Source organism: Neopsephotus bourkii, unplaced genomic scaffold, assembly GCF_033783945.1.
Source record: "Neopsephotus bourkii isolate Nb327-2 ecotype Australia unplaced genomic scaffold, CSIRO-AGI_Nbou_v1 NB_1622, whole genome shotgun sequence".
Classification (NCBI taxonomy): Eukaryota; Metazoa; Chordata; class Aves; order Psittaciformes; family Psittacidae; genus Neopsephotus; species Neopsephotus bourkii.
In genome coordinates this window covers 997,557-1,022,617 of record NW_026902097.1, presented here as the reverse complement: position 1 = coordinate 1,022,617, position 25,061 = coordinate 997,557, and the positions used below count along the sequence as shown (strand labels likewise).

Below are 25,061 nucleotides of genomic sequence, written 5' to 3'. Positions count from 1 at the left end.
ATGACAAGTCTGTTCATCTAATAGATGGGTATTTTCCCCAGGTCTCCTAACACAGCTATATCTGGAACACGCAGTGCTCCTGGGAAAGGCAAAAGATTTAGGAAAGCCAGAGACTTCCATTGCCAAGGTAAGCCAGTTGGCAATCCAGCTTCCTACAGATGCCTGCCAAGACATCCCAGTGCCTGAGCTTTTCCCTGTTCATAGTTATAACTGAGATGTGCACATACATACATAAGTGACTTTAAATTAGACTTCTTTGCCCAGAGAGGAAGGAGAATCTCCATCCTCTGTGGCTTTCACACCTGGAACATGCATGGCCTTGATGACCGTATTCTGACCTTGCAGCTGTATCTAATATAAAGGCTGGGCTGTCTTTGAGTGAGGGAGTTGCACCAGAGGCATCCAGAGCTTCTTCCCAACTGAAATTATTGGTGATTCTCTAACTGAGGCACTTCTGTATTTGTTTGGGTCCCAGGGATTTCACTTCTGTGGTATGAACCACTGTTGTTTTAAACAATGTGTTTTCTTCTGGGTAGTCTAATCCCTCTTTGAAATATCTTGTGTTCTGGAAGAAGCGCCTTCTGTAGGTTTTGAGGAGCCTGGATTCATTGCAAGTGATGCCATGTGCTACGTTTTAGAGAATACATCACTGACACAAAATTCATGTTTGATTGTATTTGCCCAATATCAAATGAATTCTGTATCTCAATACTAAAGAAGTTTTTTTACTTTCCAACTTTGCAGTTTCTGTGTTTTTAGTTATTAGTAGACATAGCTTGTTTATAGATGTTGTTTTCTAGTAAATGTTCAAAACCCCCCCCCTCCCTTTTGCTCTCCCCTGCCCTTGTCCTCAGATGCCTTAGTTCCTATTAGAACTGTTTCCTTTCCCCTGAAGCACACGCATTTTTCATCCACCAGTAGTACAGTCAGGGCAAGAATTTCCCCGTTCTACTGAGTGATTCTGAGTATTCACAAATGACAGCTATAAGCTGTTTTGGATAAAAGTAAAATATGTCCTCCTGTTCTTTAGAGGCTTCAAATGTTTCTGCAGAAATTTATCAATCTGCATACAGGGGCTGAAAAGATGTTTTATGTTGGAATTAGCTCTGTGTGTGCATGTGCATTTGACATAAAATAATCTGCTGGCAGAAGCACCCTACTTTAAAGCTGGTGAAAGCAATGTGTGATAATTAAGGAAGCAAATTTGGTTTTAATTGCCAAAATTATTTCCAGAGCTGCTACTTAGAGATACGGCATTTGTCTTAGTTTCTGTTGTTAAAATTGTAATACTATACAATAATTGTCTCTTCATTTAATTCTTAATCTGAATCATTATTAATGATTTTAAAGGATAAACATAGTCAAAATATACAAACATTTATTTTCTAGCTATTTTCAGAGACATTTAGTGTTAAATAGTTAGAGATTGTTTTAGGGGACTAAGAAATACGTTAATTCCATGAATATTGTAGGGCTCAAACTCTGCTTTTCTAATGTTACTGTCTCTGAGACAACAGGAGTTGGTGTGAAAAATGCTTTGGCCGCAGTCCCGTTACAGTGGGATGAATGTTATGCAAATATATATAGTGTTTCAGAAAGTATCATTTCTTTTTTTCATTTTACTTTTGCTGCTCAAATCTGACTAATACTTTGAACTGATTTTTGCATCTCAAAACTGTCTTACTCTGTAGTTTCACGATGAGCAGTGATGCTTGCTGTTCCAGACTTCATTAAGTAACAAATGTCACTACTCAAAGCTTTGCTATCAGAAAACTCGCTTTCATCTTCCAAGCAGTAAGAAGAAATAAAATGTAAATAGATCGTGTTCTTTGTTGTACAACAAAGTGAATAGCCTCTCTTCTTGGCTGTGGTGTTTCACTCCACGTTTGCATAGTGCTTCAGAGCACAACTTGTGCAGCGTTTGGGGGGAAAACTGGTTGCAGGAGGCTCACACAGGAAAGCCCGTCTGCTCCCTGTGAATGTGCTACTTTCAGTTAGTGGAGATTGTGGTCAGCACAGAGTCATGGCTTTTAGCTTCTCGTCTGTCATCTGCCATGAGTTCCTGGTCCAGCTCACTAAGTGCATTCTTTGCTAAAATAACCATTCTGGTAGAAACAGACTGCAACACATGAGAAAAGTGTTCTTCTCCGTACAGATTGTTTCAAAATCAACAGCTTTAGTGTTTTCTACTGCCTTCCTATATTGCTTTTTTTTTCTGCTGGAAGAGTGTGTTGTGATAAAGAATGTAACACAGGGCTTGTACCATACTCATCCCTTGTACTTTAGGGGAGGTTTATGAAGATCCCACGTGTTCAGCCGTGTTCCCAAAGTAGGTCTTTATTGGGAAGAAGCAAAGGGAACATCCATTATTTTATCAGGACTTTCTAGAGCAGTACAAGCTCTCTCCTCACAGTGCAGGAAACTGGCCACATGACTGCAGGGATACTTTATAGTCAGTTAAGTGCTGCCTATATCCCGTATTTACACACAAGAAGAGCACTGGCTGCTGCCTGCTTTGTGAAACTATGTGAGGCAAAGTTGAGGCTGAGATTTGGGACCTTCCTTTCCTCCAGCCTGATTTGTCTGTCACCCTTATTCTAATTTAAGATATTGGTTTACAGAATGTGAAAGGAAGAATCAGAAATGCCTGCAGTTAAATGAAGCACCGGAACATGCTGTGTTTATTTTTAATTTGAAAGAGTGGATTTTCTTTTCCATATGCTGAAGCTCTGCTGTCAGAGCCCGGCTGGTAGTGTGCATGTTTTCAAAAACTTTGTGAACAAGTAAATGCTAGCTGTGCCTAGATGGACCTTTGGCTTAGCTTCTGACCCTTTTGTGGTTATTTTTGGCAAGAAAGTTCCACAGAATAATAAGCAGTGAGATTGAAATGTAGGGAAGAGTCATGCTTTCTGTTGATGAAAGCTCTCTCAGAAGGCTTTTCCCAAAGGAGACTGCTCTATTCTTAAGCTACACTTCACTGTCTGTCACCTCCTATAAGATGAACCCAAGAGGCAACTCTGCTACACCTGTGAACTTGCCTGTCCGCATTTCTTTTAGCTTCCTTTGTGAGTGACACCTGCCAGATTCAGAAGGCCATGATGTGCTGCTTGTCAGTATCCCAGAACTCTGGTGCCTCTGAGCCAAAGCATATATTTGCTCAAAATCACAGATGTCTCCTGTCTTATTGAACAGCCTTTCAGCCCCGGATGAAGACTGTAGTCCCAGAAGACCTCAAAAGCAGTTTTGTGAAATGTGAGATAGGAATAGCACAGTACAGTGAAATGTGTAATGCACATAGCTGATCTTTGACCTGCTTACTTTTCTCTCTCTGGAAGAGTAATAGCTGTGCATAAACACTGAGTGTTGGACTCCTTGCCAGCTGTAAATGTTCCCCTCAAGAAGAATTAATCATGAGCCTCCTGTACTTAGGGAGATGCTGGGTATAGATGTTTATGGTGGAATTCATCTCCTCTAACTTAAGATATCTGTCATGTATACATCAGTTCTGAGTGCTTTGTCCAGGTTATCCTGCCTGCAAAGCAACACCTTTATGGGATGATTCCTCTCCCTCTAAAGTAGAAGTCTGAAATTGAATGAATTTTCCTTTAGGAATGCCACTTTCTCCTCCCCAATACTGAAGGGAGTCTAGATAACTAACTCAGATGTTAATATCTGTTTATTAGCTTCCAAATCTGGACCAGATGACTGGGCTTCCAGTGTAGAGATACACTAGCTGTTACTGGCAGAGCTAAAGACACCCAAGAATTTATCCTTCCTTTAGATTTTGAGTTCAGTTGTAGTCCTGTAGGCTATATGTTTAAAAAACCATGTCAGAAAAATCCTTATCAGAAGGTGGCATGAAATGTTCATTACCTGTGTGTCTGAAAAAACAATTCTAGTATATGCTTTTGTGCTATCTTCCCAGAATGATCAAGTATATTTAGTCACTGTTACATGTTGGTTTTAGAGATTGATTGATAAGCTACACATACTAGATTTCAATGAGAAATGAATTCCAATCTAGTGATTAGTTCGACTGTATTCCTCTTTTTACCTGAAAACCCCTGAAATACAGGATTTTTTTTAAATCCTAAAAAAGCAGCTCTATTCTGCTCCTATTTCATAGAATAGAGCACTCTATCTTCATAGAGTATCATAGTATCACAGAATACTCTATCTCCAAAATTTAGCTGCCACCCTACAATCCTGTAAATATCTTTGAATGCTGCATCAGTGAAGGTACTTTCAAGTGCAATGACAGTGTATTTTGGTTCTCCTCTTTCCTTAATTGTAACTTTTATTCAGCCCAACTTTTGATGCTCTCCTGGTAATACCTGTGACAGTATAAAGCCTGATCTACAGTTTTTTCAGTCCCTTACTATGCCATTAGTATGAAATTTGCTCGTTTTCACTCTTCCAATACAAGAGACATTTGCAGATTGACAAAGTTTCTTAACTGCAGAGAAATAGCCATGTGGCTGCAGAGACTGTGGCTAGAGGAAATTAATTCTGGGTAAAATACAGATTTAAGCTCTGAGACCTTACATACTCCCTATCTTATCTGGTCCAGCACTGTGCAAATATTACTCATTAATAACATAGCTTTGAATTTCTGTGCTGTTTCCATCATTTTAGATCTTGGGATTTAATCACATTTACGTCATAATTTTATTAGAAAACGCCAATATTCCGATCTTGTTAAAGGAGTGAATGTGATAAATATTCCTCCTTGTTTATTGTATCTGCTTCTGATGCATTCATAGGAGAGGTGAAAGTAGAATAAAGTCATCCAGACAAATTTTTAATACATAGTTTCATGATTCTGCAATAGCAGCTATATAACAAGGCTTGTGATAGTTTCTGTTACATTCCCAGCCTGAACTCCCCAGTGCTACAGGTTTGTGCCCAGGGAAAACATTTCTGCCACTTGGACAGTTATCTGACTTCAGGTCATTTATTAAGGCTATTTATTAAGCAGTATCCAAATCCACGGACAGTTCTGTGAATTTCAGCAGGATGACTTCTGCTGTAGGATATTACTGAAGTGATTAAGGAAGGGTTCAAACAGCCAATTACATCACTGCAGTGATTGCATTAGAAAAAAAGGAAAAAAAAAAAGAAAAGAAAAAAGCAGTGCACTGTTCTGCATACTTTCCACTTGTGGCCATACTATAGCACAAACATTTCCTTTAATAGCAGTTTTACTGGTTTTCAAATGAAAACGTTGAATCTGAACTGCAGACGCTGCCAAAAGGAAATCTCCATCCCCGTTGCAGGTGTTTCTACATATGCATGTGTGTAGCACAGATATTTTGGGACTGATGCAAAGGAGTAGCATGGACTCATGTGCTCTTCACTTTGACATGGAATAAGAGAGCTTTCCATGGAAAGCATTTGTTTTGCCCTTCCCACCGCACTCATTCTATACCAGTGATCAGCGGCGCCTAATCCACAGCACACCACAGATGATACGGTGTTTTCTGTCAACCTCAATATCAATACATTATTTCCCATGGCATGAGCAAGCCTGAAGGCTCTCCCAGGATGCTCTCTGCATACTGTATGCTAGTAATTGCTGCCTTAAGTGACCTGATGCAACCCAACCTGCTGGGAAACGGGCTGTGTGCAGTGGATTTCCAACCAGAAATGTTCATGTGTCTCAAGGGTAATTCTTGTTCTAGGGGACATGGTTTATCATATGGCTTGCAGCTGATGATTTATTCTGTCTTAGAGATTTAGGGTGAATAATCCTCTCTATTTGCCTATTGCCAAATCAAATTGTTGTGGAAGCTGGGGAAGGGAACAAGAAAAATGATAGACCACCCCATTTAATTATATTCCTCCTCTTTCTGCTTTTCATCCAATGGTCTCCAAGCAGTTCAGGAAATAGGCTGGTGATACTACTGCAACTTCCAGAAGTCCCAGTGGCAAAAAAGTGGTATGAGTAGATGCAAAACACAGGATCTCTGAGTCCCAGGCAACTACCTGATCTGTGACAGTATTTTTAGGGATTATTAGTCACTGCCTTTTTTTAATCAGCGCTGTTTTCTTTCTATTTTCTCAGTGTTTGGTAGTAAATAGAGATTCTTTTTTGCTTGTTTGTTTTCAATACAGATGTCACATTAAATTAGAGCAAATAAAAGCAGGGCAATATAATTCCTATATAAAAGAAAAAAATGAACAAAAGGGTATTGTTTTATCTTTAAAATTGTTTGCTTCTCCCTCCTTCCTCTCTCCTGAACTTAAAATATCCGGCTATAATTAAATATCCTCCTGGACTGGAGAGGCCAAAGGGCATAGCCAGGATGGAAGATCATAGCTTTCTGTGAGCCTTGTGGTGGGAACCACAATATTGCTTTTGCTCCGTTTTCATCAGGCAGTTCCCAGCACGATACTGAGCTATTTGTACACACCCTGGGGCACAACTAGAGTCTATATGCTAAAATATGTATAATATAGTCTATGAACTTAATTTAAAAGCACATATATACAATAAGGAAGTCTTAACCATCTTGGAGCTTCTTTTATGACCCATATCTACTATATACCTCCTTCTTGGTTTTCCCTAAATCCCCCATTCTTTTCTTTTACTGCTGTTTCATAAAGAGGAAGGGTTAAATGACTCTCTCCTGTGACTTTCTTACATCAAAGATTCTGACAGGGCCAGTGCCTTTTTCCCTGTGCCAAAAGGGATAGTTCCTACAGAGTTCTGTGCTCCCTCATGCTTTGCAGTGGAAACACCAGATTCTCTCCTTTGGCTGCCAGCCTGTAAAGGGGGGTTTTCCTGCTGGTGGTAGATCTTCACCATTTGATTTGTTGAAGGATGAAGGTTCTTGCAGCGTGACCTTGAGCCAGGCTGATGCTTCAGGTCTGTTACGTGTGTATCAGTTTCTCAAACTTGACAAGCACCCTGGTGAGAAGCAGATTACCTGTTAGAAATGTATAGTTTAGATACCACTCTTTTTCCTTCCTTGGAAGGTATATGTCTTATTCTTCTCATGACTTTAGATGTTTTAATTGCACCTAAATTAGGTGTGAATCATAAAAGGTGTAACTAAAGCTTCCCCCCCACCTAGCTAGAGGCTGTCAGATCTGGAAGAGAGCAGGAAAGACCTGGGTAAATGCATTAGTATAGTGTCAGGACAAAAGCTGTTCCTGCTTGACACCAGATACCCAAGCACACCAAAGGGAGAGTGGACACCTGTGTATGTCACAGCCTGTCTGGGGCAGGAATGCTGGGCTGCTACCCTGGGCAAGAATTCCTCTGGAGTGAGCAGTGGCAAGAGCCAGCAGGTCAACCTGCTGGGCTAATCTGGGTTCCAGCTCTACCTTCTGGCTTCCTCAAGAGCAAAGAACTAAGCAGGACTAAGCATAAAATACGGTAGGATTCAGAAGTCCCTCTGAAGTGCTGAAAAAAGCAGCAGCTGCCTTCAACTCTTCCTGCTCCCTTCCCACATACATCTAAATGGGGGGTCTGCATAGTGGCACTGCAACAGTGGAACTCCTGGACTTCCAGGTCTGTACTTTGTAGCTGGCTCACAGCATAATAACACTGAGGCTTCAGTGCCTTTTGGTTGTGACTGTGTTTCTGCATGACATGAAAACACAGCCTGTGAAATGTTTGTAAAGTACACACGTTCCTATGCATGCAACCAGCAAACAAGCAAGACAGGTAAAAAGAAACCTGATAAATTAGAACAGAAAATTTATTTGTACTTGCTCATAAATGGGTATCATGATGCTGATGCTGCACATGACGTGATACTTGGTGGTTTGTTTGTTCTTATAGGAAGAGGCTAAGAAACATTTTGGCAGGGTTTAAGACATTCAAACTGCAGGTTCTGAGGCAGACCCAGGAGTCCTGTTAATACTCAACTGTAGAGCCTTTGTTTGAGAAAGTATTCTAATTTCAGAGCACACAAAGAGAATGTAATCGTTAATATACTAAATAAGCGCATATGTTCTTGGGACACTCAGCCAGTATAGTACAGTTATCCTAAAATGTTACAAGTGCTAGGCTGAAAATGAAAGCCTGCTGCTATTATTAATTAATTCTGGATCTTTTGTATTTTTCCTTTGTATTTGTGACTACAAAAAGCTGATAGTTTGAGGGCAATAATATCAATTAATAGCTCAGTTGGAGTTGTAAAGATTGTCTAAGTGGAACAGCTACAGTCTAAAGATACACAGTTAATAAGTTTAATTTCAAATGCATTCCAAGCAGCATGATGTTGAGTGGGAGATTTGTTTTTCAGCATGACAAAATCTCTAAATGCAAAATATATGCATATGTTTCTAATGGAAGAGGAAAATGAAGAGCCAGATAGATATCCTGATGTAGATATCAGAGGAATTGCAATGAAATCAAAAGAGTTACTGCTCATCTACAAAGTGTAGCTCAGAACAGAAGTGCTTTCCTCCTTGGCCATTTATCTCCTTTGGAGCCATTTGATAGGATTTGGAGTGGGCTGAAGTGGTAGTTCAAAAAACATATGGTATAGCAACAAGATAAAACTGAAGCAGCGTGTTGTGGAGACCTGCATGAGTCAGCCATGCTTATAAGAACTATATATAGAGAGAAATCTCCTTCCAGGGGGATTTCTGTGGGGAGCATACAAAGTACTTGAAAGAGTGTCTGAAAAGAAATCCTGACACTAAAACCATCAGAAAGAAAGAGGTTTGGGTTTGTGTCCCTTGAACTAAAAGAATTCTGCAGATTCCAATGGAATGTGAGCTGGATCATTTTGCTGTGGTTGATGTACTTCATGTACCCAGGTGCCAGCTGATTCCACCTTCATATGTTTATTATTTAATTGTGATGCTGCTAATTTTCAGGCTTCCAGATTTTTAATATAAAATACTGTGGAATGCTATAGAGAGAATAATTGTTGCTGCATATTTCAGTTTATGAGACACAATACTGCCAAGCCACGAAGACCAGACTGGACATAATTCACACATCTCAAGATTGTAAGCTGGAGCACATGGAATACAACACTTATAAGAGATACAAGATCCAGACAGAGTTCCCCCTCTGGAAAGCAGTCTTTCAGCCATACTGGCAAACTGAACTGCAGTTGCAGAAGGAAGGTAGTCTCAGCTGGTATCCTGCAGTGACTAGCAGTGCTATATATACTAGAGGTTTTGTTAACACCTTAAACCCTACCTGGAAAAAAGACTGAGTAAAAGATCAGGATTGTGTTTCCCACTGTGTTGTAATGGGGCTGACTACACAAAAATGGATGGTGAGATTAGTTCTTCAGTCAACTGGAAAATATAAGAGATAATGAATATAAAAATTTCTCAAACATCAGCAAAGGTCTTAATTTCTTCACATGAAAATGCTTTTGAAGACATGATATTTTATCAGGAAAACATGTTATTTTTGTAATCTTTGTAGCCTTTGTGTGTTGCATTTGTATATGACATCATATCCCAATCATGATAATACTTAGTTGATGTCCAGGAAGGATGTGTGATTTTAAAGCATTTTGTGTGATCATAAAGAGTGATCAAAACCTTGAATACGTCCCACTAAATGATAAGAGAGACAGAAGCAAAGACTGTAAAAAGTGTGTCTATTGTCATCCTCGATGATGGAGCTAGGGACAGGCTGGCCCTTCCAGCTGTGTTTAAACCAGGAGATCTTTATCTGAACATTAGGCTGGGAGGCAACAGAGCACACCCGGAGGCACAGACCTGGTAAAAGAGCCTCACGTTGCCCTAAGTATTGCTTTAGTCTGCGTGGGTTGGAAGAGTGAACCACCAACACCTGGGGAAAATCTGAACAGAAACAGAGGGGGCATTGCAACTCTTCACTTTCCACTCTGTGGGGGTTGTTTGGGTCTCTCCCCTCAAGCTTGCATCAGTTCTCTGTGCTTGGCTGAACACCCATTCATCATTTTATTACCCTGCGAAATCAATAAATCTCAATATAAAACCTTATGAGCTTTAAATGGTCCAAAATAAGTACGTGTAGCGGACAGAGGCCAATCAATCAATGGACAAAAATTAATCTGTCTTGTAAAGAGTGGCCTGCAGATCAATTTCTCCTGTGAGCTGAGCCACAGTATTGACTCAGCTGTGGGAACAGATGATGGACCTAAAAGTTCTGCAAATTAAATGATTTAAATTAGTACTGCAAGTAGTAAATCAATGCTAGGCAGAACAAGAGGTGATGTGTTCTGCTGTTCATCCTAAAATTAAATCTGGACAGCTGTTGAACAGTGCCATTTTTCATAGATCTGTAGTTTTCTGGGCCAGCATTCTGTCATGTTCTAGCTCTTGTATTGCTTTTTATTCACTAGTCTGGAACTGAATTATAATCAGTGTGATTAGGGATAGATGGCTTCAAGTTCTGGGTTTTTTTTATAGTTGACAGAGAAGAAGAAAGAGGAGGTGATTTGAGCTGTGTGATTCAGGCCACGAAACATGATCAAAGTTAGTACCTCTTTTGGGATTATCAAGGGTCTTGAAAGGGCGAGTCTTTATTAGCATTAACTCAAGTGTCAGGGTAATGTATTTTGTTCACTCAGGGTGTATATGTGACTTTGAATGCTGCTGCTACATCTGTAGCTTTTGGGGGGCGCAAGGATTTTGTTCCCATTGTGATTGATCTAAACCCTCAAATTGGATATAAGGAGGAAATTCTTTCCTGTTAGGGTGGTGAGGCACTGGAATGGGTTGCCCAGGGAGGTTGTGAATGCTCTGTTCCTGGCAGTGTTCAAGGCCAGGTTGGACGAGGCCTTGGGTGATATGGTTTAGTGTGAGGTGTCCCTGCCCATGGCAGCGGGGTTGGAACTGGATGATCTTAAGGTCCTTTCCAACCGTAACTATTCTATGTTTCTATGATTCTAAATCTATTCTAAAAATGAGGGGGGAAAATGGCAATATGGTAACGTGTCTTCCATATTTATTTATTTTCTTGGTGCAAACCAGCAGTTTTCAGTATCTGAAAGCAATTATTGGAACAACAGTTGAAAATAAAATGTTATATGATTCTTGTAGCTGTAAGGCTGTCACCAAATACATCTGCTTCCCTACCTAATGTCATATGTGCATTCATGCTTCCTATGAATTAATTCGGCTGATGAAAAATATTGTTTTCTGGGCTGAGAAACAGGGTCATATTCCAGCAGAGGTTTGATAGGGGCTTGTGGTTGGTGATACTGAATGTTTCAATTGCTCTTAACAGAATTACTGTTTCGTAATAGTATTTGTGACTTTCCTACTCTTTCCTTTCCAACAGTAACTTGTATCTGAGCAGACACTCCTGTATCTGAACAACAGAGCACAACAAAAAAGTGTCAGAGCAGCTGGAAAACAATGGCTGGAGAGTCTTGGACAGGCGGTGAGCAAGAGAGGCAGTGAGCAAGGGAGCTACTTCAGGGAGGCACCATGTAGGGGAGAATGTTTAGCCAGCCTCTGAGTCCCCACTGAGGGCTCGGGTCCTTCAGTTTATGATGGGCACTATGACTTCTGTTGCAGATGGTAATCATAACCCTCAATAAAACAACCTGGTTGCATACCAAGGTATTGGAAGGAATATCGGCCAGAGGAGACTCAGTCTCCTCTTCCATATTTTGCTCTGAGGTACTGTGGTCTGGGCTGGGTGGGCTCCTGATTTCACGCTGTGCCCCAGTTCATAATAGTTTACTAGGACCTTATGAAAACACATGAAAAGATGAATGCAAAAGGTCCTGGGTAATGCAGTCAACATATTTTCACCATTCTTTCATCTCCTATATAAGTGTTCCATTTCTCCAGCAGCTGGGAGTCGACTGTCTCCTTGAAAGAGCCATGCTTAATTTGACAGATAACACTGGATTTTTCCAGACGCAGAGATAGTTTCTAAATGCATCCTGGTGATACGACGCTGTTTCATCTCTCCTCTGTTTTCTTAAGAGGGTACAAAGTAGCTCAGTTAAAGAGCAGCAATTCAAGAAATGAAAGCTGGTACCTGGGTGCATTCGTATCTGCACTATGGTTCACCTTGGGCTAGGTAACCATATATACTGTGGTCTTTTTCTGGTACTAGCTGTAGATGGTGAAGTGATTTGGAGTGAAATTCTTTGCTGAATTTGCTACAGTGATCGTAACACTAAGTTCAGACCACATGGAAACTTTTAAGATCAATAAAAACTTTCAGACTCTGTCTTCAGGGCAAGGTATCAGATTTACAGGTGCGCCATTGCAGCCACTGCTGTAATTCAGGTACTACATTTTCAAGTGTCACCGAAACATTGAATTTTATGACATTTAATCTCAGAGCATTAATGGAAAGGCTTGTACAATACAAATACATTTGCAAGCAAGGACAATTAGCTTAGCAGTAGCAGCTAGGTAAGAAAAGCTGTGGACTGAAAGCAGAAAGAGCTGTTATGTTTATTACAATGCCCAATAAATCATTTACAGCAAGAACCAATTACCAGATTATTTCCAGTGTCTGCTCTTCAATTAACAGAGTGAATGCGCACCTTTAAAGAAAAAAAAGATGTAATTTCTCTTGATGCATTAGATTTTTGTTTCAGCCTGGAGACAAGATAATATGTACGGCTTTTATTTAGTCATTGTACAAGAGGCCATACTGAGAGCCCAGATCACGCTGGAATCTTTCACCTTGCTCTACTGGGGTAGGTGGGATTACCAGTACTCTGCAACCAGTGACATTTTGTAACACAGATTAATATAGCATTACAGCCTTAAAGCTTTCAAGCATGAGATGGAAGGGACCATGGGAGCAGACTGGGATAATACTCCCTTGGTGGAGCTGCACTGCAAATGTAGCAAGAAAATGGTTGATAGTATGACAACAGGCTCTGTAAAGGAAGCTGGGCCACTCAATCCACTACATGGGGTCATTACAACAAAAATAATCTGATTCAGCCTTTTATTTGCTATTCTGTTCTTATGTTTTCATTGCTAGTGAGCTTCTTATGTGGATAAATGCTCACAAAAACCAAACTTGACACTAATGTTATTCAAGTTATGAATGATGAGAGCAGAGGCACCCAGATGAGCAATTTTTATTTCATGTGCACTATGTGTATGTATACATTAAACAGAAAAAGTAAAAAAAAAAAAAGTTCATAAAACCTGGGGTAGTCAGGCAGGCAACACAGATAAGGGCTGGGGACCTTGCTGAGGTCTTGGTTCAGAGCACTGAGGACCTGACAAGGGGAGCTCTGTGAGTGCTGATCTCTGGGGCTCACCTCTTGCTGCTGACACATGAACTGCTCAGCACGGGAAGGAGGCATTTCTCGAAGGGAAGCTTCTGCCCCAGGTATTGAACTGTGATTGCACTGAGTGTTGAGGGAGTTTCTGCATGGAGCAATCAATCACAAGGAAACTGGGATAGAGAAAATTGATACCCATCAGCTGTCAACCTCTATGGTGACCTGCAGGTGGAAATTGCTACATAACCGCTCAGAATAGCTGTATGAACTATAAAAGCTTCTTCCCTAGCAATCAAAACAAGATTTTCTGTAGAATTTCTAGGTAACGTATTGCTCATGCACTAAGTCCATCCATTTCCTAAAGTGGTGGAATGAAAAAGATGATAGATGAACAACTGGGAACCACCAACTCAGAATTTCTCATCCTGAACTCTGAGTTCCAATGCATAAAAATTGAGAAACCCCAGGGAATATATGTTCCTGACAGAAAATTGCCAAATAAATGAGAACTGGTTTGCATTTATTTGAACATGTATGTTACTTGGGCATCTTTTTTATGGTATTCCTTTTATGCACGTAGGTTACATATGCTTCAATTGGTTCTATTTTATATTAAACAAAGATTATGTGCGACCACTTTGAACACTTTACTGTGTGTCTTAATTTCTATTTGGTGTGATATTAATGATAAAAATATTAAAGTTCCAAAAAAGCAGGAGTGATATGAAAGTTAAATATTCAGTTTTACAGACATTTTTGTGCCTGGAGCACTGCAGAAATGAATATATTGAATTCAAAATGTGAATCTCAAAAGGTGCTCTCTAATATGAAGTACTGAATCCAGGATTTAATCAAGAAGTTTGTGTTCATCAGACACTTGATGGCAGTCAATGTTAGCTGTGCTTTAAATATTTGAGTCTTTTATTGATTAAATAAAAGGTATTATCTACTTTGGAAAATCAGAAAATAAATGAGTTTGTACTAACTAAAAGGAAGGTTTAAATTTCCTAGCTTTGAAATAATCCTGGGTTTATGAGAATGATAAATCTCATACAAAAAAGGACAAGTGCTCATAAGAATTTTTGCCCTATTTTTGCTATTTTGACATGTGTAAATGTTCCAAGATGTCACACTTGGGAAGACCCTGTATATGAAACCTGAGTACCGAACATAAGTAGAGTTTATTTCATATTGAGGAAAAGCTGCAAATACATTCACCCTCAGAAAAATGAGATAAACAGACGAATTTATGTTAATATACTGCATTTCAGAGTGACAATGAAAACCAAGGGACCTGGAGCTGTTGCAGTGGAACATTATTGTTATTCAATAGCACAGTGTGAGTGGAGAGATATGAGTTGAAAAGACCTGTTGATTATTGATTATGCATTTTACTCAAACATAAAAATTTGCCATCTTCCAAAGTGGTGTAATTACAGATTGTGTGTTATGATGAGCCTTCTCCTTTAGAGTTGCCTTTCCCTGGGCCTCTGTTCAGTGCTCTGGTGCTGTCATCATGTCGCCAGGACAGCAGTGAGGAGATACTTGTCTCAGAGGTTGTTTCCTGCTCCAGTGAGATGAAACCAAACTGCACTGAAAGCTGTAAACAATATCCATCAGAAGGTCTCCTTCCAAGCCTCAGCTTTCCATTGGTCCCTGCCTTCCATTTGATAGCTCTCTTTTGCTACTTCAACAGAGTTAAAACTTGATGTTTTAGCAGCTTAGCAAAGAGTAAAGCTAGGCCAAATATGTGAAGTTTGGATGCACGTGTGACAGGGAGCCCTCTCTGAGAGTGGTTGGATTAACATTTTGATTCACTCTCTTATTCCTCAGGCCATCTGTGTGCTGAGGATCTGACAGAGAAAGTTCAGAGCAGTAGCAATTTGGGCCACACTGTGTTTTCAGGTAAAGGAAAGCTCTGAAGTTCATTCATGTTTTGAAATGGCTCTAGTAAAATTTAGCTTTTTGAGTAAGTGCCATTGTGGCCATAGTGCAGGGATGACAGGACAGGAAAAGGAATAATCTGTGTATCGTTGTAGTACAGTTCAAATGGATAACAAAATACAACAATATGCTTTATTTTTTTACCAAAACCAATTTGGCTGTCTATAGAATCATCGTCATCCACTCTTCTGTTATGGAATTTCCTTTTCCGTTTTTTATCAGTAAAAACCAAAGATTTTAAATGGAACAGTAAGAAATAAACTTCCCTGTAATTCCCAAATCAGTTTTTTGCAGTTTTCAAACTTTAATTTTTCTGCTAAATATTCTTTCCTCAGTTCTCACCCTGCACCCCACCCCATTTCAGTTTGGATCAGTAAGAAGTTCCTGCACACTGAGGTTTTCAATAGAGTATTTGGATGCTAGGATCATAAGCAAAATCAAATGGCCTTTTAAAGTCCCGGGCTTGTTAGTTTTTAGCGTGAAATAACGAAATCTGATATATGTGCTGCTGATGTTGATAGAGAAAAGCTAGCAGCAAGGGGGAAGGATGATTATCAGGCTAAGAATTTATCAACAAGACTAAACACATGCAGTGAAACCCAAGGTATCTGCAGAAATAGCTGCATAGGCTAATATGAGACAAATACGTGTAAGATTAACTAATAAGTGTCAAGGTCCATTCCACCTTGGAAAGAGTTTTGGCATGGGAATTTCTCACTCAAGTAATTTGCCAGTGTTTGCATCTGTATCTGCTTGCTCATTTTTATGTTTATCTGTTTGGTATTCCTGCTGTGGTGACAGGGGCAGTGTGCATAAGAGGATCATTATGAGAATCTATCAAGCACACCCATGTGTGCACAACCTAAGTGAAGAATTGAATAAGTGAAATAACTAAAGGGAATGGGATAATTTAAAAGCTGAAGGGGATGAAACAGCAGCGTCTTTCAGTGGATTGCATTTAGAGCAAGAAGGATGAAATCTTGGTCAGGTGATATCCTGATCCCATGGGAGCTGGTAGCCAAAATCCCACTGATACCTTTCTGTCTTAAAAATTTTCTCTGTGTTTTCTTCCAAGCTATGCAGCCGCCTTGCTTTGCAATTGCAGGTAGCCTTCACTGAGCTAACTCAGAGGCCACGTTACCAAGCACATGTGCAGATCTGTCTGATTGCATGTTCTGGGCATGACAGTCAGTTTCCTGACTGCCATCTCACATTTGTCATATATCTCCTGTCCCAGACCCTATAGTTCGTACCTGGTCCACTGAATCACAATCCTATGCCCTGGCCAGTGTGGTGGTGTGAGTACTGTGGTCCTTACGCATCTTATGTACTGACATATTGAGGAATGCACACCACTCAGTCTCAAATGCTAGTGCCTGTCCATCACATCACTCTGCTCGTCCTATACATCAGGCTGTGAGTGCTATATGTGCTCTGTAGGTGTATCCATGACATGAAGATGGTAATGAGCAAAGCATAAAAGGTGCTTGCAACCTGAAAAGGCAGCTGTCCCAAGATTCTGTAAGCCCTTTACTTTTAGTGTTCATGAGTGTCTTAGAGGCTGTTGACTAGGAACACTGTGGTCCATAACAACCCCCAAGTGATTATGAAAGAATCAGAGTATACAAAATAGTTTGATCTCAATTAATTTGCATTATAAACAAAAATAGTGAAAGAAGGAGAGAAGCTTGCTTGGTATGTTTCTGTTTCTAGTATTTGCTATTCTAAGCAATGATTTATAACACAGACATTTTGGCAGAGTATCTGTGAAAAGCTTCCCGACAATAGGAGACTGAAGATATTATCCAGCAGACTAAGTGCTAGAGCTTTGTAATTTATGATGTCTTTATCTTATTTTGGATAAAATGGTAGTAAATATAATGTAGAAAAAATCTTGCCAGGGCAAAAGTCTAGATTAATTGACATAAAGGAGAGAAGCTCATTGGCTTGAAAGTTCTTTCCAATTCTGATTTTTATGCACTGAAGAGAGTGACAGACAACACTTCATGAAAATGGCATTTTTATAGTCTTTAGCAGTTAAATGTTTCTATTGTTCAAAGTAATTCTTATATTCAGTGGATGTGCTTAGCTGTATAGTAGCAAAATATCTATAAACAAGAGCAAATGTATAGCTACTGTGATGCCTGTGCTGAATGAAAAACAGAGGGGAAATTTAGAGGGTAAAGTCACAAGTGTTTATTTTATAAAACAAATCATAAGGATGATCCAACGTGCATAATACTTTAATCAGTCTGCCTTCAGCAGAGCTTAGTGCATTTGTGTGATATGTTCTGTTCAGTAACTTTAATCAATCCCTTTCACTGTTGATCAGAAGAGAAATGTGGTACTTTAGAAAACTAAGTCTACACTCATAAATGGGCAGCCATATATTGCTAAGTGAAGTGCATGACCTAGTTCACCTTTATCCAAATGGCTTTTCTGTGAGAGGTTCCAGATCCTGAGTGCCTGTGTTCACCTCATACCTCTTAAAAATTGTGTGATGCTCCTTTTTCAGAGGTTATGCCTTTGAAAATAGACTTTTATGGATTGTTTTCCAATGCATTTTAGGACAGCCTGCCTGTAATATAATTTTGGTAGCCCTAAATACTGACAGCTGTTATCAGCAGCATCATGAGAAAGTTATGAGGTAGCCAAGAAGGGATGGAGACAGACTGCTAGAGGTACTCAAGATTAGGATCAACACTGATTCAGATTTGGAGATAAGCTTGACTCATGGCAGAGTGGAAGAGATGTGTCACATGCTGCTGGTAACTCTGGAATAACAAAAGTGGTCCAATGTGATCTAGCTGTAGCATTCTTCAGCCACAGAAGGAGCAATACTGGTTCCAAAGCATCTTCCAAGTTACCTGGCCTACATGGACCTGTGCCAGAAGATTGTTCCCACCTTTTGCTACCAGGGACTACAATTCCTTCAAAGAAGTAGCTCTCTTTTGTGACCATGTCCCAGGTGTGATACAGATCAGGAGAGCTATTGATAAGTGATTGCAATTTGAATAGAAATTGTAACCTCTGCTCACTCAGACTGATACCGAACCACTCTGCAGAGAAGAAATAAGACAGATACCAGATTCCACTAGTTAGAACTTTGCAGCTTTACCACTGTTGAAACTGCAATCTGCCACTGACAATTCTGCCAAGAGAGCCCCTCATAACACAGTTCCTCTAGCAGAGATCAGCACAGACAGCACAGGATTTTGATGACCTTTCACTTCAGCAAATTTTGATAACCAAAAGGTCCAAGTAACTCATAACTTCTTAGTCATCACATTCGGAATAACTTATTTATTAGGCTTTATTTTATTAACACAGTGTTTATGTGGGAAATGAAAGACTGTTAGGAAGCAAAACATTTTAAACCTTAATCTCCTGGGAACTGTGTTACTGTATAATGTTAGTAAGCATTGCTAAGGCAATAAGCAAACCAGAAGCTTACTATTTGGCTAAGGCTAGGTTTTTTCCTTCTTCCTGCTTTGCATTAACACATAAGTGAGTGGATTCCTGAGGTTAGAAAGGTAAGAGTGAGGGAGAACAACTGGAAGGACAAGCCTCTGGTACGATGTCTGCCTATAAGCAAAGCTGCTCATTCTATTCTAGGAGGTCTCTGTATGCTTTTTCATAGAAACAGATCTGGAATTGGCTTTTAAATGCATACTTAGACACGTAACTATAGACTTGCGAGCCTAACTTTACAAAAACGTTTAAGTTTTACTTACAAAATGCGTAGGTCAAAATTTTCAGTGGCAGGAGCCTATATATAAATTGGGTTTTTTTAAAAGAAATACATTCTGATGGATTCTTTGGTCCAATGGATGGAGCCATATCTGGGGTTTAGCTAGATCAGTGTTTTTGGAAGTCTTTGCCAGATTCATCCAGATGGTGCTAGAATTAACCTCTCCCACTACCAAAATCTTACGTAAGACATCTGTCATTTGTGAAATAAAATCACAACACTATGCCAGAGTTCATTAGGAACCTGGAAAAGTAGATTTGGATGTGCTAATCTGTTCAACTTTTGTAGTGAAACGTGACTCAGGTTGGGTAGGACACTAGGGACATGAATGATGCTGTAATTTTGATAATGCACTAGCATCAATATCACTTCCTCATTGCAAAAAGGTCTTAGGTGTGTTTCCACTGCAGTTCATAGCAAAAGTGATACTGAGGTTTGTCATTTGGCTGGACCAGATGTTTTCTTTGTAAGTCCAGATTCTGAGTCATCAAGCAGTTGCTTTGTATTAACCAAACTCAGATTGGAGCTGTTCTGTATAACGTCACACAGTGTTGTGTTCCTGGTAGTTTTCTTCCACCCTCTAATTAGCTATGATTAGTGGGTCCAATTCCACACTTGATTAGCTGCATATAACAACTGAATGGAAAAGTCTGTTTGCAATTTCAGTGGTATCAGGTATGTTATTTTTTTCTGGAGAGCCCACTAATGGCATTCTCTAGATGAGCAGACAGTTAAACAGAAAGGGGGATGAAGTTTTTGGTCAGTTTTGGTAGTTTTTTAAGCAGGATCACGAAGCATAAGGCAGTGTAACCAATTCACCCCAGGGAGATAGTCTTCAGTTTTTTAGTTCTGTATTAAGGTTAGTTTACTTGGATCTGTTAAAAGTAGCTTCAAAGGAATGAAGTGAAATAAAAGATAAGGTGCACCACACCTGGCACTGGCGTGTGCCACAACCAGAACTATGCATGGAAAAGTTCTGCTGTTTCTTTCCTACTATAAATGCCCTTACCCTGTGGGCTGAATGCAGAAACAGAGCTATACAGAGCCATGTGCTGGAGCACCTTCAGTGCACTACAATTCTTGTGATGCTTTTGAAACACACTAGTAATGACTATAGAAAGTAATGTGTAAAACATTTCATAAGGTAGAACATTTCTCAGACAGGCTTTCCTAGTGCATTTGAAGTTTGTGCTTTGTTTTGTTTTGTTGGGTTTTTTTCTGTTGTTTCAGTTTTCTAGCTCTGGGAAAGGAGAAAAGAATATAGAGGAATCAGCACTGTTCAAATGTTATCAGAGCTCAAAATATCAATGAAGATGGTCGGAATTGCCAAATAAAATGTACAGAAATGTTGTTCCACTTCTCTAGACCTCATTTGTTCTTACCAAGGGGCTGGGCTGTAGTGGAAAAGTGATTAACATGCATTAATAAGTTTGTCCTCACAGCATCCTCTGAACAGGCATCCTTAGATGAGATGATCACAGACAGCTTAAGCAAGCTGTAAGGTTTATATATTGCATACCATTACATACCTAAGATTAGAATTCAGGAATTTCTTGTACCTAATCCCAGACATATAGGGCACATAAAAAAAAAAGCTGCGAAATATTAACCAAGTTTTAATTGAATCTCAGTAGTTTTTTGTTCCTATGGTTCAATGCTTCACACTTTGGGTAATATTTAACAGCATTTTTTACTTCCTCAGAATGGAGTTCCATCCCTCATTCTTTACAGCTGTTCCGTGTTGCCTCCTTCTGTCAAAGGATATGTTTTTGTAATGGTGAGATGACTGCATATCAGAGTATGCTGCAGACTGCTAAGCCATGTGGGGCTGGAGCTTACTCCAGGTTTTCCCACTGACTGTGGTTTGCTTCTTAGGCAGTTACTTCTGGGGGAATCCTAGTGTGATACAAATGAACTCTTACCAGCTGACAGCCAGTTTTGGATTGAGCCCTATGTGTTTCTGTTGGTTGTCACTATAGCATTCAGGTTTACTGAGAAGCCGGGTGAGTAATTTGGCAGAACTGGCAGGAATTTCTTCTCCTCTGTGACCTATCAACTCCATACAAGTTTGTGTTGAGTATCTCACCGAGTCCCATGGCTTGCACTGAGAAATGTATGGAGTCTGAGTGTCATTGCTGATATTCATCTCTAATTTTACTGGTTGACTTTTTCCATTCCAATTAATAAAACTTGCACTGAGCCATCATTTACTGTATCTTGTAAAATTTCATCAGACAGTATGTTCTGGTCAAGGATCAAATCAAATCTTAAAAGAGCAGGATGTCAAGTACATCCTTTCCAACCACATGTTAAGGTCATAGGTTGTATTAGAAAACAAGAAAAAGATGTTTTCCATGAACAACACAAGGGAACATCAGCTTTAGGATTCTTGGAAATTTCACAAGTCATTACATGCTAAATACTGTGTAAAACCATGATCAGCTTTTTGAACCCCGAAAGATGGAGAGGCTGCCAGCTTCCTGAAGAGAAATAACATCTGTATAGCATTCTTATAAAGCAACCACAGGTTGACACAGCAGTCCCCAGGGGCACAGGATTAACCATGGTCTTCCTGTACCCAAAGCTCTTCCTGAAAGAGGAATTTCTCCTGCATTAACATCCTTCTTAATCCCTGAAATGAGCAGAAAGTTATGTGGCAAAAGCACAGCACGTAATAAGTAGCCCTCCCTAGAAGGGCCTTATCTTATACAGAAATTGCTTTGGAATTCTCCAGAACAGTTCTGCACTAAATTAGAGTTGTCTGAAAGATTTTCTAAGCACATTCTCACAGCTCCACAGAACCACATATAAAAGGGGCAGTAAATCAGAGAAAACCATCTGGAGATGTCACTTGCTCCCCTAGGAGGTACTCTTCCCTCAACCCCAGTGCACTGTAGTAGCATGGGTTCTACAGAGTAAACTTTGAAGCCATCTGGAACAGAGTTGAACCAGGACCTAGAAGAAAGGCACACACAGAACACTGACTGTAATAGATTGTGTGGATTGGAACAAGTTACTTAAAAGACTATTGCTGTCTGTTTCTGTCTCTCTAAGACATTGCAGGAGGGATAAAGAGAAATGAGCCTTTTTGTCACCCACTGTTAATGTCAAGAGCAAGACACTGCATTGCGTTTTCCTGGACTATCCAGCAACTAATGTAATTGCTTCTGCTCCCCATATCTAGCTGGGGTTTGTGGTAAGTGCAACAATGACAATGGGTGCTAAAGGCTTTGATCACTGTTTTAGCACAGATAAGACATGACTGATACTGAGGTTTTAAGGATGATGAGAGAACATCGGGATGTTAACAATGGACCATTTGCTTTGAAGCCAGAGAAGATGATAGGAAAGAGCCAGCCCTGAATGCTGCACAGCAGAAAGGACACAATACTTGAGTGAAAGAGCTGTTATTAAAAGGCTGTCAGGAAAACTCTGATCTCAGCTGAAGTGATATAAATAATAGAATTCTAGAATAGTTTGGATTTAAAGGGACATTTATGGGTCATCTAGTCCCACCCCCATGCAATGAGCATGGAATTAGAAGCAGTTTTATTCAGATCTAACACTGTAACCAAGATCAGGTCAGCCTAAAGTTGATAGCAATGAATACTAAGTATGGGATGAGAAAGGGATCAGATTTCCTGGTGGTGTGAGCAATACAGGATCAGCTGAGATTAATGCCAACTGAGAACTTCTCCAATGGGGTACAAGCCAGCACCCCGCAAAGTCAGTGTTTGTATTGCTTGCCATGAGAGCTGCACTGGTGCAAAGCAGAGAATCCTGGAGCTGCTATAATCCCATTGCAGCTGATGATAAATCTGTGATTGTTATCAAGGCAGATGTGGTCATCTTCTTAATTTAATGAGCATATGATAAGGAAAACATTCTTGCTGAGTTACTCTCAACTCCTTCTTGTTACATAAACTGTCATTTCTCTAAACAGACAGAAAAAAAGAAGCTAGTTATTGGAAGTTACTACAAATAAGAGAACTGATGTTAAATTTAAAGTAACTGGCACTAAAGTTAAAGGTCTTTTGCCTTCAAATATATTTTCTTAACAGTATGGTTCTTTGAGGACAGATGACTTTGCTCAGTAACCCCTCTACTGATCAAGTCAACAGTTTCACAGTACTTGAGTTCTTGACTTGTTCATCTTGCAGCGACATGAAAAGTGAAGGCAAAGGGCATCTGAGCTCTTGTTAAGTCAAGCTGTACTTTCACTTGCATAAATGTAAGCTGTATAAGCCAGTGGACAGTCTGTGATGAATTCCAAAGCTCTTTAGCATTTCTTCTTTCTGCCACGTGGTAGGTCACCTTAAAGGCTACACATGGGCAAAGACATTTGATTCAAGGCATAATAAATTGTTAATGCAGCAGGCAAGTTCATAAACATAAGGCAGATTGCGAAGCAGCCCTACAAGGAACCTCTACACAGGAACTGGAAAAATCTTCAAATCAGAAAATTCAAGAGAAAGCATGCAAAAAATTAACAGGCCTGAAAAAAATATTCCTTGTCATTCCTAAAAGAGTAAATTAAACCCCAGCCTTCTTTAGCAATGAACGTGTCAAAGGTAACCTGATCTTATGCTGCAAACAGCAATCTCAAGATGAATCTGTGAACCACAGACAAAACAACTCTGATACTTTCTTTCTGTAGGAAGGCAGAAGTATTCCATGGTCTGGTGCTTAGAATTTGAAGCTTACTGAATTCCATCTGGAAGTGAAAAACATGTCTATAAAGTGAAGAAAACATTGACTGATGACTTTAGTAGATTTCATATTCTTAGCAATTATCAAATCAATATAGATCTATGTTTAAAAAAATATTATATTCAGAGAAGCAGAAATTCCCTCACACCTGTGATATGAATTCTTACTGAGGCTCTGCAGTGCTGTGTTTGGCCTTGTAATGTATGAATACATAAGTGAATTGTGATGGCAGATTTTTCAGGTCATTACATGAAGAATGAGAATGCATATCCTTGCTTTGCATAGTTTCCTGTGCAAGGACTAGGCTTGGCTTGAATCAGAAGATGCAGGCATTAATACTAATTTTTAGCACTTCAAAAAGAAGAATCACACGCACCTTTTCTGAGTAGCTGCACTGCATGAGAAACAAAACCAAGGACAAACCTGGCATCTGGCTTATTGCGTTTATCCATTTACTACTTGCTTCTTGTTTCAAGGTAGTGAATTTTCTTCATGTGCCATTTTTCACAGGAAGCAGGAAAACTGAATTTTCTCAGCTATATGCAGCCTGCCCCACTTGGACTTTTTTAGCCCACCTGTAGTGCCCACCATCTCACAAAGCTCCACAGTTTGTCCACTGCAATTTAAGACCCAAGCATCAAAGGTACTTCACTTGATGAGAGCTGACAAAAGTGATTAGGCAGATAAGAATACCTAGAAATAGTTTGGTGTGGTGAAGGAGCACTTGGGATTTAGCAAACTTTAGCCCAAAAATTGTGGAAAAAATTGTACTGTAATATCTGACATTTCCCTTCAATTACAGAGACAGGCCTGCCAGTGGTGTCCTGATTGTGCTATTTGTGAACCACACACTGCCATAGGAAGTGACAACAACATTAGCAATGAGCTGTAAAGGTATTACAGGGGTGAAGCATTCAAGGCTCATGGAATTGAAAAAGCACTTCACCGTGCAGTTTTAGGTTTCAAAGAAAAAAAGAGGGCAGGCATTGTTGCCAGAAATGTCTTTCAATTTGTCTAATTAGGATCTTCAACTTAATTAGGCTGTTATGCATTGTAATTTTTTATGAAATTGATTTATTCTGAGGACAGATGCTGCTGACAGCCTAAGACGCATTAGCTCCTTGTTGTACAGCAGACCTTCCAGGGGGTTGATCTCCGTAGTCAGAAGCTGTGAATTTTCTCAGGTTACAAATATACTTTTCAAGGAAAACTGCTGGACCAGCAAAGCATATTCTGTCTTTTCTTTTTTTCTTTTTTTTCCCTTAACATTAACATGATTTGAAAAAATATTTCTTGAAGCTTTTCTTCATCTTCTAATAAATGAAATACAGAGAGCAAATTTAATTTCTGATGTTGATAGAAGTTCTGTTTGGCATTTGGAAGAGCAATTGAGCAGCACTGGCTCCAAACTGCTTTAACTTCACCTGCCTCCTTCACTAAGTCAGTAATATTCAAGTTTGTTCTCACAGGGTAGAAGAGAG

General features: G+C 39.7%; 2 long non-coding RNA genes across 3 annotated transcripts in view; both read right to left on the bottom strand.

Moving 5' to 3' along the window:
• The window catches only part of LOC133222812 (uncharacterized), a 101,588-nt gene that overhangs the window by 17,734 nt on the left and 58,793 nt on the right, over positions 1 to 25,061 (bottom strand). The window lies entirely within an intron of this gene.
• On the bottom strand, positions 6,581 to 13,000 carry LOC133222811 (uncharacterized). Of its 2 annotated transcripts, none has more exons than XR_009728376.1 (2): positions 12,429 to 13,000; positions 6,581 to 7,588 (listed from the first exon to the last, which is right to left on the bottom strand). It is a non-coding gene; the product is annotated as an uncharacterized LOC133222811 (long non-coding RNA). The 2 variants fall into 2 exon arrangements; XR_009728375.1 differs by having other exon boundaries at positions 6,581 to 6,929.